Below are 11,162 nucleotides of genomic sequence, written 5' to 3' on the forward strand. Positions count from 1 at the left end.
ATGCTATTTACCATAAGAATAGAGAGCATGGTAAAATTAAGGAAAATAATGTAGCTTACCATGCTAAAACTACCACACCTAGGATTAGGAAGGTAGATAAAAATCTAGGCAATCACACTAAGGACCTTAGCTACAAGCCTAGAAATAAAAATGCTCATAAATTTAATGGAAAACCAAAAACTAAGGACTTAGTGATAGAAAATCAAGTCTTGAGGTCAAGGCTTGATAAAATGGAAAAGACCCTAAAAAGGATGGAAAATATCCTAAAAGGGCAAAATGAGCATAGCCTAGGTCTAGGAGCACAAAGGTCATCTAATGGACATAGGGGTTTGGGATACAAACCAAAGGCTAAGAAGGATGTAATCTCTTACCATAGGGTTCCATATAGTTATGGAACCAACCCTAGGCCTAGTGGTCAAGCCAAAAATACAAGGGAAGTTATCCCTAAGAGTATTTTTGCAACAAATGTGACTAAGACTTCTAAGAAGTCTAAGAAAGTCACAAAGAAGGTTACAAGGGAAGCAATCTCTAGAGTTGACCTAGAAAAAGTGACCAAGACTTCTAAGAAACCAAATAAGGTCACTAGGAAGGTATCTAGGGAAGTTATCCCTAGTGAATACCTAGAGCATCCAAGGAGCACCAATAGATTTTGGGTTCCTAGGAGCATTTTCTCTATCCCATAGATGGGTTAGAGAGTGTCAACTCTGAGAAAAAGGGTAGTTAACCCAACTTTGAAGAAATTGACACTCAAGGAGCATTTTCAAGGTTTTTGTTAACCTTTGAAAATGAAATGGATTTATTGTTAATCTTGGAAAGAGTAAAATGTGCTATAAAGGAAGAAATTTGAGATGACTTTAAATGACACAAGAAATCAAGTGTTAAGAAATACCAAATTGGGACTTTGGTATTGTCTTAGGAATTTAAGGCAAATCTAAGCCTTAATTTAAAGTGATTACTCTTATGGGAAAATGAAATATGCCAATATTTGAGGAATGTTTTAAATTTTTAATTGGCATAATTAATTCAAGAGATTAAAGAAATGTCAAGTTGGGTTTTGACATTTTCCTAAGGAAATTGGGCAATCTAAGGTTTATGCTTTAGGATTAGCTAAGGGTTAAGGATACTTAGATAGATAATCTAGGTATATTTTAATTATGCAAAATCTTGCCATGTTTGGTTGCCCATTATATGCCATGACATCATGTTTTATTTGTGCATTTATGACTTATTATGAAAAACTCAAAAATACCATGTCATGACATACATACATCATGTAGTTATAGGAAATTTTCTTCTGAAAATTATTTCTTTTTGATGTATGCCATAACATTATCATGCATTATGTTATTTCCTTAAAATTAAGGACAAATGGCAGTTATCATCAAGTGGCATACCAAATGACATCCTAGGTGGATGGTCAATATCCACAAGGTGCCTAGATAAATATGCATGAACCCTAGGTTAGAGCAAAACCAAAATTAACATCTCACAAAGACCTATAAGATGACTTGTATGTGTTTTATGCACAATAGATATAAGTGAGATGTTAGGAAGACGAACAAAACTCAACATGCTGAGTTAGTGCATTTCCTTGAGTTTTAAGTTCATCAAAACACATAGTTATGTGTTTTCCCATCATTGGGAAAGCTAATGTACAAGTCATGTGCATTAAGCCCAAGGAACATGGTGGGATATTGGTTTTGAAAATATTTTTAAAATGATTTTGGAAAACCTTAGTGAAGGCTATCTTTTGATAGTAATCACCATTGAATAGTTAGACACAAACTTGAAGAAAACACTAAAGTTTTTGCAAGTTCTCAAGTTTGTGTCAATCTTTAAAAATATGATGTATTTTCATAGAAAACTATTTTTCCATGATAAATTATACCCTAAATAATGTCTACACAAATTTTTACGATTTTTGGAATTTTGTAGAATTTTCTAGGGGTTTCTGAAATTGGCTGAAATTTAATTTCAGCAATTTCAGGCCTCCAATCGATCAGTGGATCGATTGGAGTGCCTCAATCGATCAGTCGATCGATTGAGAAGGCATTTCTCGCGAGCAGAAGCTCGCTGGATCGATCAGTGGATCGATCCAAGAAGATTGAATCGATCAGTGGATCGATTCAGCAGGGTTCAATCGATTGGAACCCAACTCCAATCAATTGAAGATGCTGATTTTGGCTGGGAAAGCTTATTTTCAGCATTTTGAACCTATTTTAGTCTAGGTAACCATTCCAAACCCCTGAAAATATATTTGTATACATAAAAAGGGTGTTTTCGTGTGGAAAACAAGGATGGATTGGTTAAGGAAGGCTAAGTTGAAGTTTAAGCTGAGGTTTGTTTCAAATTTTGAATATTTGAACCTCAAAACTTCTAAAATTGGGTTTCCTAAAGTTTTGGGGATTCCAAGTCATTGTTGGTGCAATGACAGAAGTTACCACCATGTCTTTATGGGGAGGGACTCTTTAAAGACATAAAATTTATTTTTCATGAACCTTGGAAGGTGGTTAACCTTCCGTTAAGAACATGCTCAAGGTTGAGCATTTGAACTTTAATGGGGAGTGGATATCCTCATTGTTCAAGTGGTTTCAAGTGGATAATGCTCAAGGATGGGCATTTGCCTACATTGGGGGAGAATGTAGGGTTAAGGTTAATGAAGGGTATGAGACCTTCATTATCGTGCTGATCACAACATAGTTGTGAACGACGATGAGCAACTCTTCAGGGGGAGAGTTTTCAACAAGTGAATCTGTTGATGTGTGCCCAAAAATGGGGCATGGTTTGATGTGTGCCAATAGGGGGAGAATGAAAGGGAGTAAGTTAGGCTTTTATCACCTAGAGGGAGTTTGCCCTCTTAGGGGGAGAATGAAGGGCTTAACTTATGCATTCATTACCTAGTGGCATGAAGAAGGTTTAGGCTATGAGATTAGCCTAACTTACATGTGGTATTGTAAGTGATAGTGTTGGTATTGTCAAACATCAAAAAGGGGGAGATTGTTGGTGCAACATTCCTCAGGTCAAGGTTGACCTGGTTGACCAAGCTTGAGTCTTGGTTTGGATTTCGATGTTTGACAATGCAAGGTTGATTGAAGAAGAGTCAAGTAGGTCAAGGATGACCGGATACTTGACTGGGAAGTCCTAACTGGGATGTTAGGCAGGAGGAAAATCCTGGTGAGTGAAGCCAGGTGAAAGACCTAGTGAGTGAAGCTAGGCAATTGGGAAAGTCCTGGTGAGTGAAGCCAGGCAAGAGAAATCCAGATGGGTCAAGGTTGACCAGACATCTGGTGAGAGTCCAAGTAAGTCAAAGGGATTGACCGGATACTTGGCACGAGGAAGAAAAGTCCAAGTAGGTCTTAGGGAGTGACCGGATACTTGGTAAGAAGAGAAAAGTCCAAGTGGGTCAAAGGGATTGACCAGACACTTGGTGAGAGAGTCCTAGCTGGTCAAGGGTGACCGGATGCTAGGTCTTATGTACCAACAAGTCATGGTTGACTAGATGTTGGTTTAGGGGGCTTTGGGCTTGGTTTTGGGCAAAAACCAAGATCTGGATTGATCAGCCGATTGATCCAGCAGGTTTGGATTGATCCAGCAGGTTTGGATTGATCCGTGGATTGATCTAGCAGGTTTGGATCGATCCGTGGATCGATCCAGCAGATCTGGATCGATCAGTGGATCGATCCAGAAGATCTGGATCGATCCACCGATCGATCCGATGAGTCCCCGCGAAGAACCTCGGATCGATCGGTGGATCGATCCGAGGTCCCAATCGATCGATGGATCGATTGGGACGCTGCTCCTTCATGGCCGAATCGATCCGTGGATCGATCCGAAGTTTTTCGAGCAGAGGCGTTCCGGATCGATCCGTGAATCGATCCAAACTTCCCGATCGATTGGGAGCATTCCAATCGATCGGGATTAATGATTAGCGTCGATTTAAGCGCGGCGTTCATTTCCTTGGCGACTCTTCACCGATTCACTCCGGATATCTCTTGCTCCTCCATAGCACTCACAAAGCTCGGATCGCTTCTTGAAGGATCTTGGAAGTTCTCCAAGTCAAGAGGCGGATCAAAGCCAAGAAGAGAAGCTAGGGTTAGGGTTTATACTCATTGTAAGCTTGTAAGCTTGTATTTCTTGTATCCTTTCCCTCTCTTCTTGTATTGAGTCTTGTAGGGCTTCTCCGCCCTTGGTAGTTACCATAAAGGAGAGTTTTATTAGTGGAGGGTGTGTGTGTTGGTGTGGATCCTTGGATTAGTCACCTCTTGTGAGGTGGATACCAAGTAAACCAACCTTGTTAGCGTTGTGTGGATTGTTTCTTTGTATTTCCGCTGCACATCTTTGAAGAAACAAGCAACGCCAAGCAACGCCGACCACCGAGCGAACGCGACGAGCTATTCACCCCCCCTCTAGCTACTTTTGGTCCTAACAGGAGGAGGCTCCAGAATAGTTGGCACCTCCAAAACTAATTAACCTACCCGGCAAGGTAACCCAAAGATAACCTACCCGGTAGGGTAATTAGGACTAATTAGAAAAGGGAACAAGTTTAATTTGATCTATGGTACTGGTGAAATTTTGGATGATAGTACGTTAGGGAAGTTTAGTCTATGCATGTCTAGGAAGATATGACTTCGACCTGGTGCATTTGGCTAAGTGGAACTAACCAAAGCTACCCTTTATAGATCCTAACCAGTTAGACCAAGGTTTTGTACTAAGTTCAGTGGATAGTACTATTTGGAAAACCTCGAAGGCATGGTTACTCTAATGATGTACAAGTGACTCACCATAACCTAGAAGTTTATCCGAAGAATGCCTATTTGTTAAGCCTAAAGCTAAACCTGAATCTAACACAAAGTTAAACCAAACCCTATAATTGAACCTAATTCATCTCACAAAATTATAAGGTTCCCTGATTGAAAATTTTAGATTAGGTGAGATGATTAAGGATTAAATTAATTAAAATAAAATTAAATCAATTAAAATCAAAATCAAATTCTTTTAAACTTATTTAAAAATTATTTTAAAAACTTATTTAAAAATTCTTTTAAATTTGTTTAAAAACTTATTTAAAAATTCTTTTAAAAACTTATTTAAAAATTCTTTAAAATTGGTTTAAAAACTTATTTAAAAATTCTTTAAAATTGGTTTAAAAACTTATTTAAAAATTCTTTTAAAAAAAACTTATTTTAAGAATTCTTTTAAAAACTTATTTAAAAATTCTTTTAAAACTTATTTAAAAATTCTTTAAAAAAAACTTATGTTAAGAATTCTTTTAAAAACTTATTTAAAAATTCTTTTAAAAACTTATTTATTTTTTTTAAAAAAAATTAAATTCTATAAAAGCTGCGAACGAAGGCGCCTCTGCTATAGCAGAGGCGCCCTCCAGGATCGGCGGGAAAATTCCTGCCGAAAATCGCTAAGGCGTCTCGGACCGAGTCCGAGGCGCCTTCAACAATCTTGAAGGCGCCTTCAACACCGAAATATGCAGCGAACAGAGAGTTCGCTGCAATTCGATTTCTCGCATGAAACCGACGATCCAAGGCGCCTTCAACCCCGACTTTCTACCTTCTACCTCCATTAACACCTCAGAATGCCTCCTAGGTATAATCTTAACCTATCTATTGTTCATATATATCACTTTTGCCTATCTTCATTTTTGTATGAATTGCTTGAATCAAAATAGGAAATGTCGAAACGTTGATCCTGCTCCCGCTAACATACCTTCCACCGATCCTAGGTTCCCCTACGAGCGACATAGGATTGAGTTCACTAGACATAAGTTTACCACTATTAAACCTAGATACTTGAATAGGGTATTTTTGCTCAGTTTTGTCAGCCCACGGTCCAGATGATAGAGCACTATCAACTTAGTAAACTGGTTTATTGCAGTCATGCAGTAAATCAGGACCTATCTGCTCAGTTCTTCAACAACCTCGAGAAGGTTGACGATTTGACCTACTCTACCAGAGTTGGTGGACAGGATATCCAGTTTACCCCTTCTTTGATTAGCACTAGTCTAGAGCTTAGATCATCTGCATGTTCCTTTTTGTGTTACCCGACTAGAGATTTGCCATTTAGTGACCCCTATTCCCACATCACATTAGACACCATCTACATGTATTTCTTTGGGGAGGAGAGACCAGAGATCCTCACTGAGTTCAGGTCACTCTCCCTTAGGATTCAGGACTATGTTATGTACAGAGTTCTGACAGCCTGCATTTTGCCGATCACATCTCGGGATGTCCCAAAGATGCGACATTCACATTCCTTTTTCCTGTATGCATTATGCCACCGCTTAAACATCGATATAGCATTATATATGTTCCATAACATTATTCATGCATCCAGTCTAGTCACGTCCCTTGAGATCCACATGCCCTACTGTCATATTTTGACATCTATTTTCTCGACCCTTGGGATTGATACCACTCAGGGGGTAGTTGTCCCTCTAGGACATTATGATGAGTTCGGGCAACGTAATCTCATATTAGCCCACATAGACATCACCGCTGAGGGGATCCTAGCTTGGAAGGGTAGACCACAGCCAGCCATTGCTCCGAGAGGGCCCGAGGCAGACGACGAGTTCATTGCCTTCTTTGCTCCAGCTGAGGGAGAGGACTGGTTAGAGTTCACAGCCGAGGATATTCATGGGCAGCCCTCCACCTCGGCAGGGCCATCGACCTCGACACGACCATCCACCTCCTTATCGATCGAGGACCGACCTACGCGTCTCGAGGTTCAGTCCACACAATCACGATGGCTTATCCTGGACGAACTTCGCTTACTTAACGCAGAGATAGCCTCCGACTTTTCTTCTCTTGGTCAGGGACAGCCTGCACCCGAGCAGCCCCCACCACCAGCTGACGATCCTTCTGCCTGACTCTATCCTTCTATGCATTGTATTTGATCCTAGACATCCATGCTTTGTATATTGGATCTGGACATCTCCTTAGTACTTTGGTTGCTTAGATGTTGGATTAGTTGAACTTGCGTCTATGTTAGCACTTATTTGATCTTCTTTACTCTCAAATTGGTTTTTTTCAAACTCTAGGTAAAATAATATTTTCAAAATTCTAATTTTATTAGACTTTCAAAATTTGGACTTAGCCTAGGCACTACCCCCTAGAAAGCATGTACCCCTAGTTTCTGCCAGAGCATCTCACAAGCACCCTAGGATCAACTTGCTTGTGTTTGAAAGAAACTTAGAACGACGTGAGATGCATAGGGTACAGCCTAGACTTCAGAATGCATATTTTTATGCATCGCAGTAAGTCTGGGCGTTAAAAACCAATATTACATTAATCAAGTTAAGTTATCCAGACCTAGGCAAATCTAACTAGATCAATTGACTTAACTTGACTAACCAAGTGAAAGTTGTTGCTCTCTAGGTAATCAGCTGTTAGCTAACTGGTTAGACATGTGGCCACGAAAATTAAGTGCTTAATTTAAGTTACTCATGCTTGGACTTTAGGACTTAACAAATTTTTCTAAAAGTGCAAATGGCCTTAGTTGCAACTTTACAAGCTTATTTTTTTTTCTCAAAAGCTTTTTAAAACTTAGTCTTTTTTGAAGTCTTTTCAAAATCCAGATTTTCAAATTACTTTACCAAATATTTTTTCAAATTAACCTAAATCTTAATTAGATATCTCTCAAAAGGATTGTTAAATTCAGCTAAGTTTTTTTTTTTTAGCTTTTCCAAAAATTGTTAAATATTATCTACAAGGTTTCCAAATTTAACTAAGTATTTTAAAGCTTTCTTTGCTAAGTATTTTCAAAATTCATTTTTTTTTTTTGCAAAAAGCTTTCTAAACTAAATATCTTTTAACTTCTTTCAAAATCTAGCTAACTATTTTTTTTAAGCTAAGTATTTTTCGAAATTATTTTTTTAACTTAATATTGTTCAAAAAGCTTTTCGAAATAAAGAAAATGTCTTTAAAAAAGCTTTAAGAATTTAACGAAATATTTTTTCAAAGCCTTTCAAATTTTACTTTTCAAATTAAGCATTTTACAAGCTTACCTAGCTTTTTAAGCCTTTCAACATTTTTTCAAATTTAGCTGAGTTACTTTTCAAAGATAAAATAATTTTTGACTAAAGTCATTTTTCAAACTTAATCAAGAATATTAATTTCTAACAGTTAAAAGTTTCACTTAGCTAAAAGTTTTGCAATAATATTAACTCCTAAAAGCTAAGTGTTAAAGCTTTTATCCTTTCTAAACATTTTTGAAAAGTTAAAAACAAGCCAAGGCCATTGATCACTGTTTCTTGTAACTCCCTTGTTTAAATTTAAAAGAGCTCTTATTAAGGGGGAGCCTTACATCGTTAAAAGTTTAAGTTTGTTTTAGCTTAAGTTATGCTTGCACTTAAATTTATTTATTTAAGCTTATTTATGTTTCTTACTTAAACTTTGAAAATCATTTATGCATCTATTTTACTTAACTTTGAATTTCAGTTGTCATAATAAAAAAGGGGGAGATTATTGGTGCGGGAAGCATCCGACAATCAAACTCAAGTTTTGATAATGGCAAAGGAATCAAAGTTAAGCTTATTTGTGATCTAACATGTCTGATGGAGATTGCAGGAAAGTCCTAAGTATTCTTAGGCAAAAGTCCTAGCTGCGGTTAGGTAAGGTGAAAACCCTAGGGGGTGGTAACCCTAGGTGGAGAAAAATACTAAATGGGGGGGGGGGGGGGGGTAACCTTAGGTCTTAGGGGTGGTAACCCTAGGTGGAGGAAAACCCTAAGGGGCGGCAACCTTAGGTCCTAGGGGGTGATAACCCTAGGTGGAGAAAAACCCTAGGGGGCGGTAACCCTAGGCAGAAAGTTCAGTTGGTTTGGAGAACCAAACTGACATCAGGTAATCTCTCCTGAGAGGAGTAGGTGAGGACGCGTTCCCCGCAGAGGGAACAATAGGCGTCGAGTCAACCTAGGGTTTCCGGTCGGAAATTCGAAGTCAGACCCGGACAGTCTGATGACTGTCAACCACTTGATTTATCATGTGTATATCTGTTCTAATTTTGTTTTGTGGGGTATGTTGTTTTGGGACTAACTGTTGGTGCGGGAAGCATCCGACGATCGAACTTTAGTTTTGATAATGGCAGAGGGATTCAAAGTTAAGATTACTTATTATCTAATATGTTCATGGAGCTTGCAGGAAAGTCCTAAGTGACACTTAGGCAAAAGTTCTAGCTGCGGTTAGGCAAGGTGAAAACCCTAGGGGGTGGTAACCCTAGGTCCTAGGGGGTGATAACCCTAGGTGGTAGAAAACCCTAAGGGGCGGTAACCTTAGATCCCAGGGGGCGGTAACCCTAGGTGGAGGAAAACCCTAAGGGGAGGTAACCTTAGGTCCTAGGGGGTGGTAACCCTAGGTGGAGAAAAACCCTAGGGGCGGTAACCCTAGGTCCTAGGGGTGGTAACCCTAGGCAGAAAGTCCAATTGGTCTGGAGGACCAGACTGGCATCAGGTAACTCTCCTGAGTGGAGTAGGTGAGGACGCATTCCCCGTAGAGGGAACAGTAGGCATCGGGTCGACCTAGGGTTTCTGGTCGGAAATCTGAAGTCAAATACGGACAGTTCGGAGACTGTCATTTACTGTCTTTACTATATTTTATGTGTGCTAATATTTACCTTGCAGGGTAAGTTATTGTTTTGGAGCTAACACATCTTGCAGGTACAAAAAACCATAGTTAAGCCTCGGATGAACAGTGTCTGAGGCGCCTTCATGGAGCTTGGAGGCGCCTCGGGTGCAAGCCGAAGCCAGCTGTCCAGAGGAGCTGGAGGCACCTCGGACGTAGCTTGAAGGCGCCTTGAAGAGGCTTGAAAGCGCCTTAAACCAGATAAGGTACGACCAGTTCTGTGTTGATCCACGCGTGCGACTCGGCGGCCTGGAGGCACCTTGGACAGGCTTGGAGGCGCATTCAGCACAGTATAAAAGAAGGTCTCGAGGCAGAACTCAGATAATCAAGTTCTAAGCTTCCTTTCCTCAACGTGCTGCCAATAAGACGACCTAGAAGTGCTGCGAATTGACACTGATGACCCGGAGCTCCGAATCTTCAGTTTTTCCTACTGTCGTTGATATAATTTAGTCACTTCTTTTAATCATTGTACTTCATCTTGTAAACACATTAACGAGCTTATAGTTGTTGCCCACAGGAAGCGATCAACGATTGCAGGCCTTAGAGTAGGAGTCGCCACAGGCTCCGAACCAAGTAAATACCTTGTGTTTGCGTTGTGTTCTTTTATATTTCCGCTGCGTTATTACTCAAGTTTTGCGTTTCCGAAACAAGTGAAAGACACGAGCGCTATTCACCCCCCCTCTAGTGCTTTCGATCCAACAATTGGTATCAGAGCGGAGCCGCTTTGAATCGGTATAACCACCATTCAAGCAATTTTTTGTGATATTTTCAGTTTTACAGAGTCAATTAGAATTAGCTTAATAGATAAATTCTAATTATTTTTCCTTCGAATCGATTTTAACTCGAAGATGGTGCAACACCACTCAAGTTCGTTATTTTTAACTTATTCCCGCACTATTAATCCAAGATGTAGTCTTGGGACATCTCTTCTATTGTGTTTTTGCATATTAACTACATGGCTCAGCAAGAAGGATATAACACCATTCGTCCCCCGCTCTTCACCGGAGAAGACTTCGGATACTGGAAAGGACGAATGGAGAATTTCCTCAAAATCCAATTCAAGACGTGGATGATCGTCAAGACTGGATTGGATCTACCAACTGATAAAGACGACAAACCTACACCCTGCGAGGACTGAGAACCAGCATTAATCAAGAAGGTGGAGGCAAATGCTAGAGCAACTTGTACCCTCTAGTGCGGACTAACAAAGGAGGAGCTAAACTGCGTCGGTTCATTCTCGAGTGCCAAGGAGCTATGGGAGAAGCTTATCGAGCTTCACGAAGGGACCTCCGATACCAAAGTAAGTAAGCGAGATTTGTTGTTCAATAAATTGTATAACTTAAAAATGCAGGAAGGTGAGACAGCTAGTCAGTTCCACGCCTGAATTCAAGAACTACTCAATGGTCTCCATGCGATCGGACAGAAGGTAGATAACCGGGACATCATAAGGTACTCCTTAAACGTCTTTTCGAGGAACACCTTGTGGGCATCCATGGTAGATGCCTACAAGGTTTCTAAGGATCTCTCTACTATT

The sequence above is a fragment of the Zingiber officinale genome, chromosome 3B, assembly GCF_018446385.1.
Source record: "Zingiber officinale cultivar Zhangliang chromosome 3B, Zo_v1.1, whole genome shotgun sequence".
Lineage (NCBI taxonomy): Eukaryota > Viridiplantae > Streptophyta > Magnoliopsida > Zingiberales > Zingiberaceae > Zingiber > Zingiber officinale.